Source organism: Pristis pectinata, chromosome 19 (assembly GCF_009764475.1).
Source record: "Pristis pectinata isolate sPriPec2 chromosome 19, sPriPec2.1.pri, whole genome shotgun sequence".
NCBI lineage: Eukaryota > Metazoa > Chordata > Chondrichthyes > Rhinopristiformes > Pristidae > Pristis > Pristis pectinata.
In genome coordinates, this window is record NC_067423.1 from 9474704 (window position 1) to 9487968 (window position 13265).

The 13265-nt window shown below is 45.5% G+C and overlaps 1 protein-coding gene across 2 annotated transcripts in view; it reads left to right on the plus strand.

Annotated features, from left to right (window-relative positions):
- Window positions 1–13265, plus strand: part of celf2 (cugbp, Elav-like family member 2) — a 633618-nt gene that overhangs the window by 204865 nt on the left and 415488 nt on the right. The window lies entirely within an intron of this gene.

Below are 13265 nucleotides of genomic sequence, written 5' to 3' on the forward strand. Positions count from 1 at the left end.
TTTGAGTCTTAAAATTTGACACCAGTTTAAAAAGAACAGACTGTGTAAAAATCCAACTGGTTGAATAGTATTCTGAATCTGCCATCCATAACTGGTATGGACCCTCTGTGACTCCAGGTCCTACAATGTGCTTGGCTCTTCACTGTCAAGTCAAGTTGAGTTTATCATCATGTGCACAAGTACGGTGAGTACAGGTACAATGAAAATCTTGCTTGCAGCAGCATCACCACAGGCACATAGGTACAGACAACACTAGGGGCAATTTATAGTGACCTATTAACCTGCCAACCCACACGTCTTTGGGCTGTGGGAGGAAACCAGGTACAGACAACACACGGAATATAAATTATGCAAAAATTATACCATACAGTGGTAAAAAGTGACCGTGCAAAAGAAGCCATTAGTACAAAAAAAACAAAGACAAGTCCATAGTAGTACAAGAGGTGGTCTGAAGTATTCCATTGCTGACGTAGAGTTAGGGTTGTGCAGGTCAGTTCAAGAACCTGATGGATATAGAACATAGCTGTTCCTGAACCTGGTGGTGTGGGACTTCAGGCTTCTGTACCTCCTGCCTGACGGTAGACTCAGATGCTTCATTTTCAAGGCAAATAACGCATTAAATGCTGACCTTGCCTGCAACATTCACATCTTGTGAATGAATATATTTTTAAATAACTTGTATCGAAAGTGCAAATGCCCTAACGTATGAGTGTTACACTATGGATGCTGGAAATCTGAAATAAAAGCAGAAATTGCTGGGGATACTCATCAGGTCAGGCAACTTCCGTGGAGAGAGAAACTGGGTTGACACTTCAGGACCATGACCTTACATCGCAGCCCTTGTGAACACAACAGTTTCCTTTCCTGAAGGACACGAGTGAACCCAGTGTGATATTGTATCCAGCAGAGTTTCGAATTTCAAGACCAGCTTTTTGCCCCTCACTAATTTTATTTTTTAATAACTGAATTCAAACCATCCAGCTGACTTAGTGAGACTTGAACTACATCTCCAGATCATTAATCCACAATTACTAGCCTAACAGGGGTATTCCTCCTGAACAAGAAAGCTTGTGCTCCCGAGTTGAGCAAACCCAAGACAAACTTGATCATTTAGCACTTCTGCGGATGGCCAATGAGAGAATTCGGTCACAAATTTTAATATACCAGGATTTATCTCAGGGAAGTTGTCTCAGGCCATTAGTCAGTCACAAGTAATGATGCAGTCAGGTGCTGTCCAGGGTACAAACTTAGAGAACTTATTGATGAGCGTTGAGCTCAAACCTCTTCATCAGTTTGGTATGTAATTATTCAAGATGACTGTGGTGATATTCGAATGAGATTAGCACAGCATTGCTTGCTTGTGATTGAATAAGAGACCCCATGTAATGACTGTTGACAGTGTACTGTGTTTGTTTGACTCCTCCAATACAATATTGAAAAGATCATCTCCAGCACAGCAGTGTGTGATTTTTCATTATCTGTTTAGATTAGAGATGAGCAGTAGGTTACTAAAGCTACTGTCCCCGTGAAGATTAACACAACACAATCTGGCAGTTGCTGGAGTGAGATTGCAGAGATGGTGTACTTCAGGAAGCAGCTCTGTTCTGAGGTAAAATGATTTGGAAAGGCACAAGATTCAGCCTGTACTAAGCGAGCTGAATACATTCAGATGTTTGGGGAGTTGGTGGAAATCCCCTGGGCAGTGTGAGCTAGGGACAGCAAAGTATCCACCCAAGACTCAGATCCTGTAATCCCAACTGGAAATGTTTACTGAAAAGAGATAGAACTCATTTACATAGTGAAGGTCACAACCTCAGAATGACTCAAGGTGCTTCACAGCCAATTAACTATTCTTGAATTGGAATCATATTGTAATGTTAGAAATGTGATAACTGATTTATACACAAATAGTTTCCACAATAAAGTAAATTAATTTCTGATGACGATGTTGCCTGAGGGATAAATTTAGAGAGCAAGTTGTAGAGATCACTCTTTTTTTCCAAATAGTAGCCATGAGGTATTTTATTTACACCTGAAAAGGCATACAAAATCCTAGGATTAACATTCCACCTCAAGGTCGTACTCCCTCTGTACTATGTTCAAGTATTAGTTTACATTTGCTCTCAAGTCTCTGGTGTGGGACTGGAACTAACAACCTTTTGGTCAAATGTAAAGGGAATGTACAAAGTAAGTGGCAAGATTCTTAAGAGCATTGATGTACAGAGGGATCTTGAGGTCCAAGTCCATAGCTCCCTGAAAGTGGCGACACAAGTAGATAGGGTGGTACAGAAAGCATATGGCATGCTTGCCTTCATCAGTTGAGGCATTAAGCACAAGAGTTAGGCAGACATGTTGCAGCTGTATAAAACTTTGGTTGGGCCACGTTTGGAATATTGTGTTCAGTTCTGGTCGCCCCATTACAGCAAGGATGTGGAGGCTTTGATGAGGGCGCAGAGGAGGTCCATAGGATACTGCCTGGATTTGAGGTATGAGCCAAAAGGAGAGGTTGGACAGACTTGGATTGTTTTCTCTGGAGTGTCGGAGGCTGAGGGGTGACCTGATAGAAGTTTATAAAATTTTGAGAGGAATAGATAGGGTAGAAAGTCAGAGGCTCTTTCCCAAGGTAGAAATGCCAAATACTAGAGAGCATACCTTTAAGAGGGGGAACGCTTAAGGAAGATGTGCGGTGCAAGTTTTTTACACTGAGAGTGGTAGGTGCCTGGATTGCGCTGCCAGGGATTGTGATGGAAGCAGACACGATAATGGTGTTTATGAGGCATTTAGACAGACACAGGAACATGAAGGGAACGGAGAGATGTGGATCATATGCAGGCAGATGGGATTAGTTTCATTTGGCATCATGGTCGGCACAGACAACATGGGCTGAAGGGTCTGTTCCTGTGCTGTACTGTTCTATGTTCTATGTTTTGACTTGGAAGCAAGAGTGATGGATGAATATTGCACTGGGCTCAGCCATTAATATCTCCTACCTATGAGTCAACCAGCCATTCACTGCCTCCTGCCTGCTGATCAGTTCCTTGGAGCCTTGCATGATTGTGGAACCTTTTCTTGGTGGCAGTCCAACTTGAGGAGCAGAGAGAACCTGGAAGGCAAAAGTGAAATTTGTTACCCTTTAATGAAGTCAGGCAAGCAACAGTTTTGATTCATATCGAAAGCTGCCTCAAGCAGGAACTAAATATTTAACTTCAGTTGTGTAAATGGTGGTCATATTTTAATACTTCAGGTTCTGTTGTTGTTTCATGCTGTATGATTTCCACTCTAAGCAGTTCAACACAATGCAGTGCTTCTTGGACACAGACAATGGCATATGTGCAAAATGCAGTTCACTTTACAATGGAAATGGGGCTTGTTTTTCTACCCCTATCTGATATTTAATTAAAAACGATCATTCATCAAATCTTTATACTTACAGAACCATGTTTCATCAATGGAACTGAATCTCAGAAGCAAAATATAGTGCACAAATGGGGTGATATTGCATGCGTAGCACATATGACAAGATGACTTTCTAACCACTGTGTTTACGCACTACAAGATGTTACAATATTGAGAGTTAAATACTTCATATTAGTTTACTCGTATCTCGGATCGGTTGAGACCAAATGAGTCAACGTGGCAGTTAGATTATGGAGACACAAGAGACTGCAGATGCTGCAAGCTGAAGCAGCAAACAACCTGCTGGAAGAACTCAACAGGTCGAGCAGCATCTGTAGAAGGAAATGAATTGTCAGCGTTTTTGGTCAAAATTCTGCATCAGGATAGTTAGGATCAGATTATGCTTCTTTGTCTGTGTAATGTGTTGCCAAGAGTAGGACTGTGGGATATAATTTGTAGGCCAGTCAGTACTAATAGAAGGAGAAAAACTGACCCAAAATGATAGATGGATGACTGGCAGAAATGCTCATTTCTGATACAGGCAGAAAGAGAGAGTGGAAAGACACAGGAGGCTGCAGATGCTGGAATCTGGAGCAACACACAAGATGCTGGAGGAACATTCCCATTCTCCCCTCCTCCATCTCCTATCACCTGGATCTACCTATCACTCGCCAGCTCTTGCTCCACCCCTTTCCCCCCACCTTTTTATCCTGGCTATCTCCCCGCTATCTTGCAGTCCAGATGAAGGGTCTCAACCCGAAACATAGACTGTCCATTTCCCTCCGTAGATGCTGCCTGACCCGCTTGAGTTCCTCCAGCATTTTGTGTGTTGCTTGAGAAAGAAAGAGTCAGTTATCTAAAGTTGGAGGATTCAATATTTCAACTTTTAATGAATTTCTTTCCCATATCTTTCTCATGTGTAGGCATAGAGCTTGTAGACGACTTTCTAGAGATTCCAGGATAATGTTAGAAGATCAGCAACCTACCTAGGAGTCACCTTTACCAATCACATCACCAATTTGGAATGAAAATCTGATCTGTTTCACTGTAATCTCACACAGTTAATACTTTGGTTGGAACAGAGACCCGAGTCTCGATGCTTCTGACCCAATATCTTCCTGATTTTATTATTCATGGTTTCAAATGGAAAAATTCATCAGTTTACAGTCAGTTCCAAATCCTTCTCCTTCCACTCTCATCTTGAGCATCTGTCATTCAACTTTTAATCAATTGTTATTTGTAGGGGTTTGTATTCGCTTTTATCCTTATTTAATATTTTATTTGATGGAATTGCTGAAGCTCTCCAGGACCTTTGTGTAATATCTGCCTCTCTCATCTGCTTCTGGATGAGATTTTAATTAAAAATGAGTTCATGTTGTGGGAGGGGGGGAGGAATTACTTTTGAAATGGTACCCCTCGTTCTCTGCAGTTTATTAAAGAAAGGCAGCAGTCTTGGAGATGACGTGAAGAAGACTTACCAGAATTATACCAGGGATCTGGGACTTCATTACAAGGTGAAACAAGAGAAGCTATGATTGATCTCTGGGACTTCCATTTATATAGCACCTTTCACATCTTTATCAGGGTGTGAGGTACTCTCACTGTTATAATGTAGCAGTTAGTCTCTGAAGACCAAGCTCCCAGGAATGCCGGTGTGATAATGATCAGATAACCTATTTCCTTGTTCCTGGCTGAGAGGTAGGTATTGGCCAGAATATTAAATACTTCATATTAGGGCTACAGGATCTGAGAGAGCATGTGGACCCTCAGTTTAGCATCTCCAAAACTGCAAGCACTCCCTCAGTAGCTAGAATTTTACACTCAGACCTCTGGCTCATACTCCGCAGTCATCAGCATTAGAAGGGAGAGGTCTTTAAGTTGAGCCACAGCAGCGAAAAGGGTCAAAGTCGAATTTATTGTCACATGCATAAGTACACGTATGCACAGGTGCAATGGAAAACTTACTTGCAGCAGCATCACAGACACAGAGCATGAGATACACAGCATTCACAAGAAAAACATAAATTAACAAATTACACACAAGTTTTACGAGAAAGAACACAATTAGAACAAAAAACACTGTCCATTTTATTGCAAAGTGATCAAGGTGGTCATAGTGTTGCTAAACTGTAGTGACTAGAGTTGTGCAGGTTGGTTCAAGAACTGAATGGTTGAAGGGAAGTAGCTGTTCCTGAACCTGGTGGTGCAGGACTTCAGGCTTCTCTACCTCCTGCCCGACGGTAGCTGCAAAAAGATGGCATGGCCTGGATGGTGGGGATCTTAATGATGGATGTTGCCTTCTTGAGGCAGCACCTCCTGTAGGTACTACCAATGGTGGGGAATGATATGCCCGTGATGTATTGGGCAGAGTCCACTACTCTCTGCAGCTTCTTACATTCCTGCACATTCGAATTGCCGTACCAGTTGATAAAGAGGTTCAGAATCAAATGAGGACAGAGTGGATGATCAGATGGTGGGTAGCCAGAGGACTTAGATTTACTAATATTGGCAAATGGACAAAGGGAGAACTATTTTAAACGGGAAGAGTTTAGTGTAAGGAATGTACTGCATGAAAGACTGGTGGAAGCAGATTTCAGACATTTGCATTATTGTGAAAAGGGAAGTTTTGCAGGGCTGTGGAGAAAGAGCAGATGGAGTGGAACGAACTGGGCTCCTCTTTCACAAATGGTGGAGCTGTGTGCTTCTGCAAACAAACGGCTTCCTCGACCTTTCAGCAGTAAGGCCACTCTGTGGTGTGAGCAGGCTAGCGAGACCCGCGAGATCCTTGATTCAATGCAGCGAGCAGAAGGAACATCATCCACGCTTCCTACTTCTGCTTTATTATTTCGTGACGATTGCAAGAAAGAGCAATTTCTCATTGAAATGTGTAAAGTACTTCCTGAGCTTGTCAAGGCATATGCGCAAGTTGATGTGTACCCTGGCTAGGATGCCAAGAAGCAGGTCTAAGTCTCAAAATTATGGGTCCATTCAGAGCAGGGATGACAAGAAATTTCCGAGGCTAGTGAATCTTTGGAATTCTCCACCTAAGAAAGCTGTGGAGGCTCAGTGTTCAAGGCAAGAGTTCAGTTAGAACATAGAACAGCACAGCACAGGAACAGGATTTTTGGCCCACGATGTTGGTTGCTTTTAAAGGTGGATCATGGAACCATGTGAGGGAGATGGGAACAGTGGGGGGAGGGAAATCGAGGAGGAGTGTGTGGGTGATGGGTAGATGGATGAGGGAAAAGAAACAGGGTTATGGGGTTGGGGTGAGTGTAGGAAGAACCAGATAGATCAGGAGGAGAGAGAAAAGGGGTCAAGATCAGACCGCTGTCTACCTCGGGCTCAAATCACATGTCATGACACTCACTGCCTGGCCTCGTACCTGAAGAGTGAACACCTCCATAGGTTGTAAAAGGACTGCCTGTGCTTGTGAAGCCACACCCCTGTCAGGAACAGTTGCATAAGGAAAGGAGAGAGGTAAATGAGGGGCAAGGAGGTGAGGCTGGATTAATTGTGAAGAGGTTTGGCCAAGTGCGGCTACACTCACCGCATCTGGTCACCATGTTCACAACATCAAAGTGCATACAGAGGAGATTTGTCGTGACTGGAAAATTTAAACAATAAGCAAAGATGGTGCTTCTCCCTCAGCAATCCAGCAACCCAGGGTTTACACTGACCCTGGGTTTTGTCCAGGTGGAGTTTGTACTTTCTCCCTGTGATTGCATGGCTTCCCCCCCAGTGCTCTGATTTTCTCCAAAGACATGCTGATCAGTAGGTTACTTGGCAACTGTAAATTTCCCTTAGTGCATGTGGGGAGCAGGAGAATTGGCAAGAGGGGGGGCTATTAGTGGTTGCAGGGAAATGTGAGGGAATAGGATCAATTAGATAGACTTGATGGGCTAAATGGCCTCCTTTGATGATGTAAATGTGGAACATAGAACAGTCCAGCATAGGAACAGGCCCTAATGCCCATAATGTCTGCGTCGAACACAATGCCGAATTAAACTAAATCACTTCTGCCTGCACGTGATCCACATCCCTCCATTCCCTGTATATCCATGTGTCTATCTAACAGCCTCTTAAATGCCCCTATCACATCTGCTTTAACCCTTCCCCATGGCAGCCTGTTCCAGGCACCCCCCACTCTCTGTGTCAAAAACTTGCACTGCGCATCTCCTTCAAACTTTCCCCCTCTCACCTTAAATGCACGTCCTCTAGTACTTGACATTTTTACCCTGGGAGAGAGATTCTGATTACCTACCCTAACTATGCCTCTCATAATCTTATAAACCTCTATCAGGTCTCCCCTCTGCCTCTGACACTCCAGAGAAAACAACTCAAGTTTGTCCAACCTCTCCTTATAGCTCATACTCTCTAATCCAGGCAGCACCCTGGTGAACCTCCCCTGCACCCTCTCCAAACCCTGCACATCCTTCCTGTAATGGGGCGACCAGAATCCAAAAAAGAACTGAACATGTCAAAGACTCTGTCTTCCTTCAATGTAACTCCTTCAATGTAACTCCTTCCTTTGGCCCTTCAAAGTCTGGGAGAATGGGAGACCTGGAAGAAAGGGGAGAGAGTGAGAGAGAGAGAGAGAGAGAAAGAGAGCAATAGAGAAATGATACCAAGGGAAGAAAAACAAAGAGGAAAGAAGAGAAAGAGGAGAGCTATAAAACAAAGGAGGTCAGAAGAGAAGGAGAAAAAGGGATGAGAGAGGCAGATATTCCAATGAAGCAGAAGAGCAAACATTTTCCCAGACTTCAACGTGAGAGGGAACTTTTGCATTCGAGCCTGGCTTCAGGAGTGAAGCCATTTCAGCTTTGGCCATAAGACCATAAGATATAGGAGCAGAATTAGGTTGTTCGGCCCATTGAGTCTGCTCCACCATTCAACCCCATTCTCCCACCTTCTCCCCATAACCCTTAACCCCCTTACCAATCAAGAACCTATCAATCTCTGCCTTAAATATACCCAATGACTTGGCCTCCACCGCCCTCTGAGGCGATGAATTCCACAGATCAAAACCCACTGGCTGAAGAAATTCCTCCTCATCTCAGTTTAAAGGGACATCCCTTTATTCTGAGGCTGTGCCCTCGGGTCCTAGACTCTGATGGAATTATCCTCTCCACGTCCACTGTGTCCAGGTCTTTCATTATCCGGTAGGTTCCAATGAGATCCCCCCTTATCCTTCTGAACTCCATTGAGTGCAGGCCCAGAGACATCAAATGGTCCTCATATGTCAGTGAAAGCATCCTTCCAATGTGCTCCAACTATTGGTTAAGGTGCTTGTGGAAGAGCACATGCCTTCCTTAGGCATGAAAATCTAGGAGTTTGATCTGTTTGTGAAATATTTTGGTGTTTGCCAAACTAAATTATCTTCTGTCTGGCCACAGGGGAACAAGGATGAGCCAAAGGTAAACAAGTATGAAACATTTTGGCAAGGACCTTATCCTTTGGTCGCAGATCCTTTGGATTTTGGCTCCTGTGTAGTCAGTATGCCCAAGTTCATGGCAGGACTGTGTATGTCTGGCTGAAAATTATCTGTTCCTTTTAACTCCTGCTAACTTTCTGAGAGTGAAATTGAAATGGCAGATGAGTAAAACAGTCTGACAGCAAATCAATGGTCTGTTCTATGCCCTATCGGTTTTTCAGTATTGTTGACTTCAAGAGAAATTGGGTGTGGCATGATGCACCTTGGATTGCTGCAGCTTCTTTGCATTACTGGTGAAGAGCAATTTCATCCCTCTGCATCAGATCGTTCTCATGGCAAGAGATCGACATGCACTTTGTTTTACTGCCCCCTTTTCCTTTTCTATAAGAAGGAGAAATGGAAAGAATACTTCATTTGGCACATTTTTCATATCAAAGTGCTTCCCACAATGCTTTGCATTTGCCTGGTATGGAAAAGAATGCACCAAGCAAACTCTCATCATATCAGACAACACAGGAACAGGTTCTTTGGCCCATCGAGTCTGCACCAACCATCAAGCGCCCATTTACACTAATCCCATTTTATTTTCTCCACATTGCCATAACCTCCTCAGAGATTCTCCACTCATCAATACACTAGGGGCAATTTACAGTGCCACACCAGAAGCCCCCCACCACCAGGTCCAAGAACAGCTCCTTCCCTTCAACCATTCGGTTCTTGAATCAACCTGCACAACTCTAATCACTACCTCATTATAGCAACACTGTGACCATTTCGCACTATCGTGAACTTTGTTTATTTTTTAGTTTTAATTGTGTTCTTTCTTGTATAATTCTTGTATAATTTCTGTATAATTTATGCTTAATTATGTTTTTGTTGTGAATGTTGTGGGTCTAATGCTATGTGATTGTAATGCTGCTGCAAGGAAGTTTTCAGTGCATACATGTACTTGTGCATGTGACAATAAGCTCAACTTGACTTGGCAGTGGCCGGTTCCCCCTGCCAAGGCACATGTCTTTGGGCTTGACTTGGCAGTGGCCGGTTCCCCTGCCAAGGCACATGTCTTTGGGCTTGACTTGGCAGTGGCCGGTTCCCCTGCCAAGGCACATGTCTTTGGGCTTGACTTGGCAGTGGCCGGTCCCCCTGCCAAGGCACATGTCTTTGGGCTTGACTTGGCAGTGGCCGGTTCCCCTGCCAAGGCACATGTCTTTGGGCTTGACTTGGCAGTGGCCGGTTCCCCCTGCCAAGGCACATGTCTTTGGGCTTGACTTGGCAGTGGCCGGTTCCCCTGCCAAGGCACATGTCTTTGGGCTTGACTTGGCAGTGGCCGGTTCCCCTGCCAAGGCACATGTCTTTGGGCTTGACTTGGCAGTGGCCGGTTCCCCTGCCAAGGCACATGTCTTTGGGCTTGACTTGGCAGTGGCCGGTTCCCCTGCCAAGGCACATGTCTTTGGGCTTGACTTGGCAGTGGCCGGTTCCCCTGCCAAGGCACATGTCTTTGGGCTTGACTTGGCAGTGGCCGGTTCCCCTGCCAAGGCACATGTCTTTGGGCTTGACTTGGCAGTGGCCGGTTCCCCTGCCAAGGCACATGTCTTTGGGCTTGACTTGGCAGTGGCCGGTTCCCCTGCCAAGGCACATGTCTTTGGGCTTGACTTGGCAGTGGCCGGTTCCCCTGCCAAGGCACATGTCTTTGGGCTTGACTTGGCAGTGGCCGGTTCCCCCTGCCAAGGCACATGTCTTTGGGCTTGACTTGGCAGTGGCCAGTTCCCCTGCCAAGGCACATGTCTTTGGGCTTGACTTGGCAGTGGCCGGTTCCCCCTGCCAAGGCACATGTCTTTGGGCTTGACTTGGCAGTGGCCGGTTCCCCTGCCAAGGCACATGTCTTTGGGCTTGACTTGGCAGTGGCCGGTTCCCCCTGCCAAGGCACATGTCTTTGGGCTTGACTTGGCAGTGGCCGGTTCCCCTGCCAAGGCACATGTCTTTGGGCTTGACTTGGCAGTGGCCGGTTCCCCCTGCCAAGGCACATGTCTTTGGGCTTGACTTGGCAGTGGCCGGTTCCCCTGCCAAGGCACATGTCTTTGGGCTTGACTTGGCAGTGGCCGGTTCCCCCTGCCAAGGCCCCTGTCTTTGGGCTTGACTTGGCAGTGGCCGGTTCCCCTGCCAAGGCACATGTCTTTGGGCTTGACTTGGCAGTGGCCGGTTCCCCTGCCAAGGCACATGTCTTTGGGCTTGACTTGGCAGTGGCCGGTTCCCCTGCCAAGGCACATGTCTTTGGGCTTGACTTGGCAGTGGCCGGTTCCCCTGCCAAGGCACATGTCTTTGGGCTTGACTTGGCAGTGGCCGGTTCCCCTGCCAAGGCACATGTCTTTGGGCTGTGGGAGGAATCAGGAAGCAATATCACTAGCAGCCTTAAAAAGATCCATAGGACACATGGATGATTTTAGGTTTCAGTGAAGATTGTTGGCCAAGAAATTGAAAGGAGTTCTTGCTGTTTATTAGTAGGACCACAGAAACTCTGGTTAGACCACACTTGGTGTATTGTGTTCAGTTCTGGTCACCTCATTATAGGAAGGATGTGGAAGCTTTAGAGAGGGTGCAGAGGAGATTCACCAGGATGCTGCCTGGATTGGAGAGCATGTCTTATGAGGATCGGTTGAGCGAGCTCGGGCTTTTCTCTTTGGAGAGAAGGAGGATGAGAGGTGACTTGATAGAGGTGCACAAGATGATAAGAGGCATAGATCGAGTGGACAGTCAGAGACTTTTTCCCAGGGCGACAATGGCTAACACGTGGGGGCATAATTTTAAGGTGATTGGAGGAAGGTGTATGGGAGGGATACCAGTGGTAAGTTTTTGACACAGAGAGTGGTGGGTGCGTGGAACGCACTGCCGGCAGAGGTGGTGAAGGGAGATACATTAGGGACACTTAAGAGACTCTTAGATTGGCACATGGATGAGAGAAAGATGGAGGGCCATGTGGGATGGAAGGGTTAGATTGATCTTAGAGCAGGATAAAATGTCGGCACAACATCATGGGCCAAAGGGCCTGTACTGTGCTGTAGTGTCTATGTTCTATGAAACTACAGGGGAAAAAAGAGACATTCGCTTCCATAGCAATTTTCATGTTATTTTGAGAATGTCCCAAAACACTTTTCAGCTAATAAAGTATTTTAAGTTGCAGTGTAAGACATATTTCAGCCACATTGCACACAACAAACTCCCACAAATAACAACATAATAATCCTGGCAATCTAAATAACGCAGATGCTGGAAGAATGATACAAAGATAGACAATGCTAGAAACACTCATTAGGTCAGTCAGCCTCTGTGGAAAGAGAAACAACGTTAATGTTTCAGTTCAAAGACCAACCCCTCGCTACAATACTGTCCGCTGATGCTGCCTGGCTTGCTGAGTGAATTTAACATTTATCCCTGAAATGCTGGTCTGGGGAAAAATATCCAACAAAACCATGGGAACAACCCCCCCCCCCACCCCCCTTCCCCTGTTCTTCTTCAAAATAAGATAAGATTTCTTTATTAGTCACATGTACATCGAAACACACAGTGAAATGCATCTTTTGCATAGAGTGTTCTGGGGGCAGCCCACAAGTGTCACCACACTTCCGGCGCCAACGTAGCACGCCCACAGCTTCCTAACCCGCATGTCTTTGGAAAATGGGAGGAAACCAGAGCACCTGGAGGAAACCCATGCAGACACGGGGAGAACAAATAGTGCAATGGGACAATTTGCTTTGTGCATCTTCCTCCATACCAGGCCAAAGTAAAGCATTGTTGGAAGTGCTTTAATATGAGCAATACAGACAGGGTCTAGGTAGCATGGTGGCACACAAGTAGAGTAGTAGCTGCCTTACGGATCCAGTGGCCCTGCCCTGATCCACTCTCTGGTACTGTCTGTGTGGAGTTTGCACCTTCTCCCTGTGATCGCATGGGTTTCCTCCCAAGTGCTCCAGTTTCCTTCCATATCCAAAGACTTGCAGGTTGTTAGAGGTTATTTGCCCACTGTAAATTGCCCCTGGTGAGTCGTAGGATCTGGGGAATGTTTATGAGAACGTAAGAAGAATAAAATGAGGTTAATGTAGGATTAGTGTGAATGGGTGGTTGATGGTCGGCATGGACTCAATGGGCCAAAGGGCCTGTTTCCACGCTGTATGACCTTATGACTCTATAACAGGGCTCTCAATATAGGAAACAGGCCCTTCAGCCCAACTGGTCCATGCTGACCAAGATGCCCCATCCAAGCTAATCCCATTTGCCAGCGTTTGGCCCATATCCCTCTAAACCTTTCCTAACTATGTACCTGTCCATCTCTCTTTTAAAAGTTGATATTATACCTGCTTCAACCACTTCCTCTGGCAGCTCATTCTACATAAATACCACCTTTTGTGTAAAAAAAAGTTGCCCCTCAAATTCCTATTAA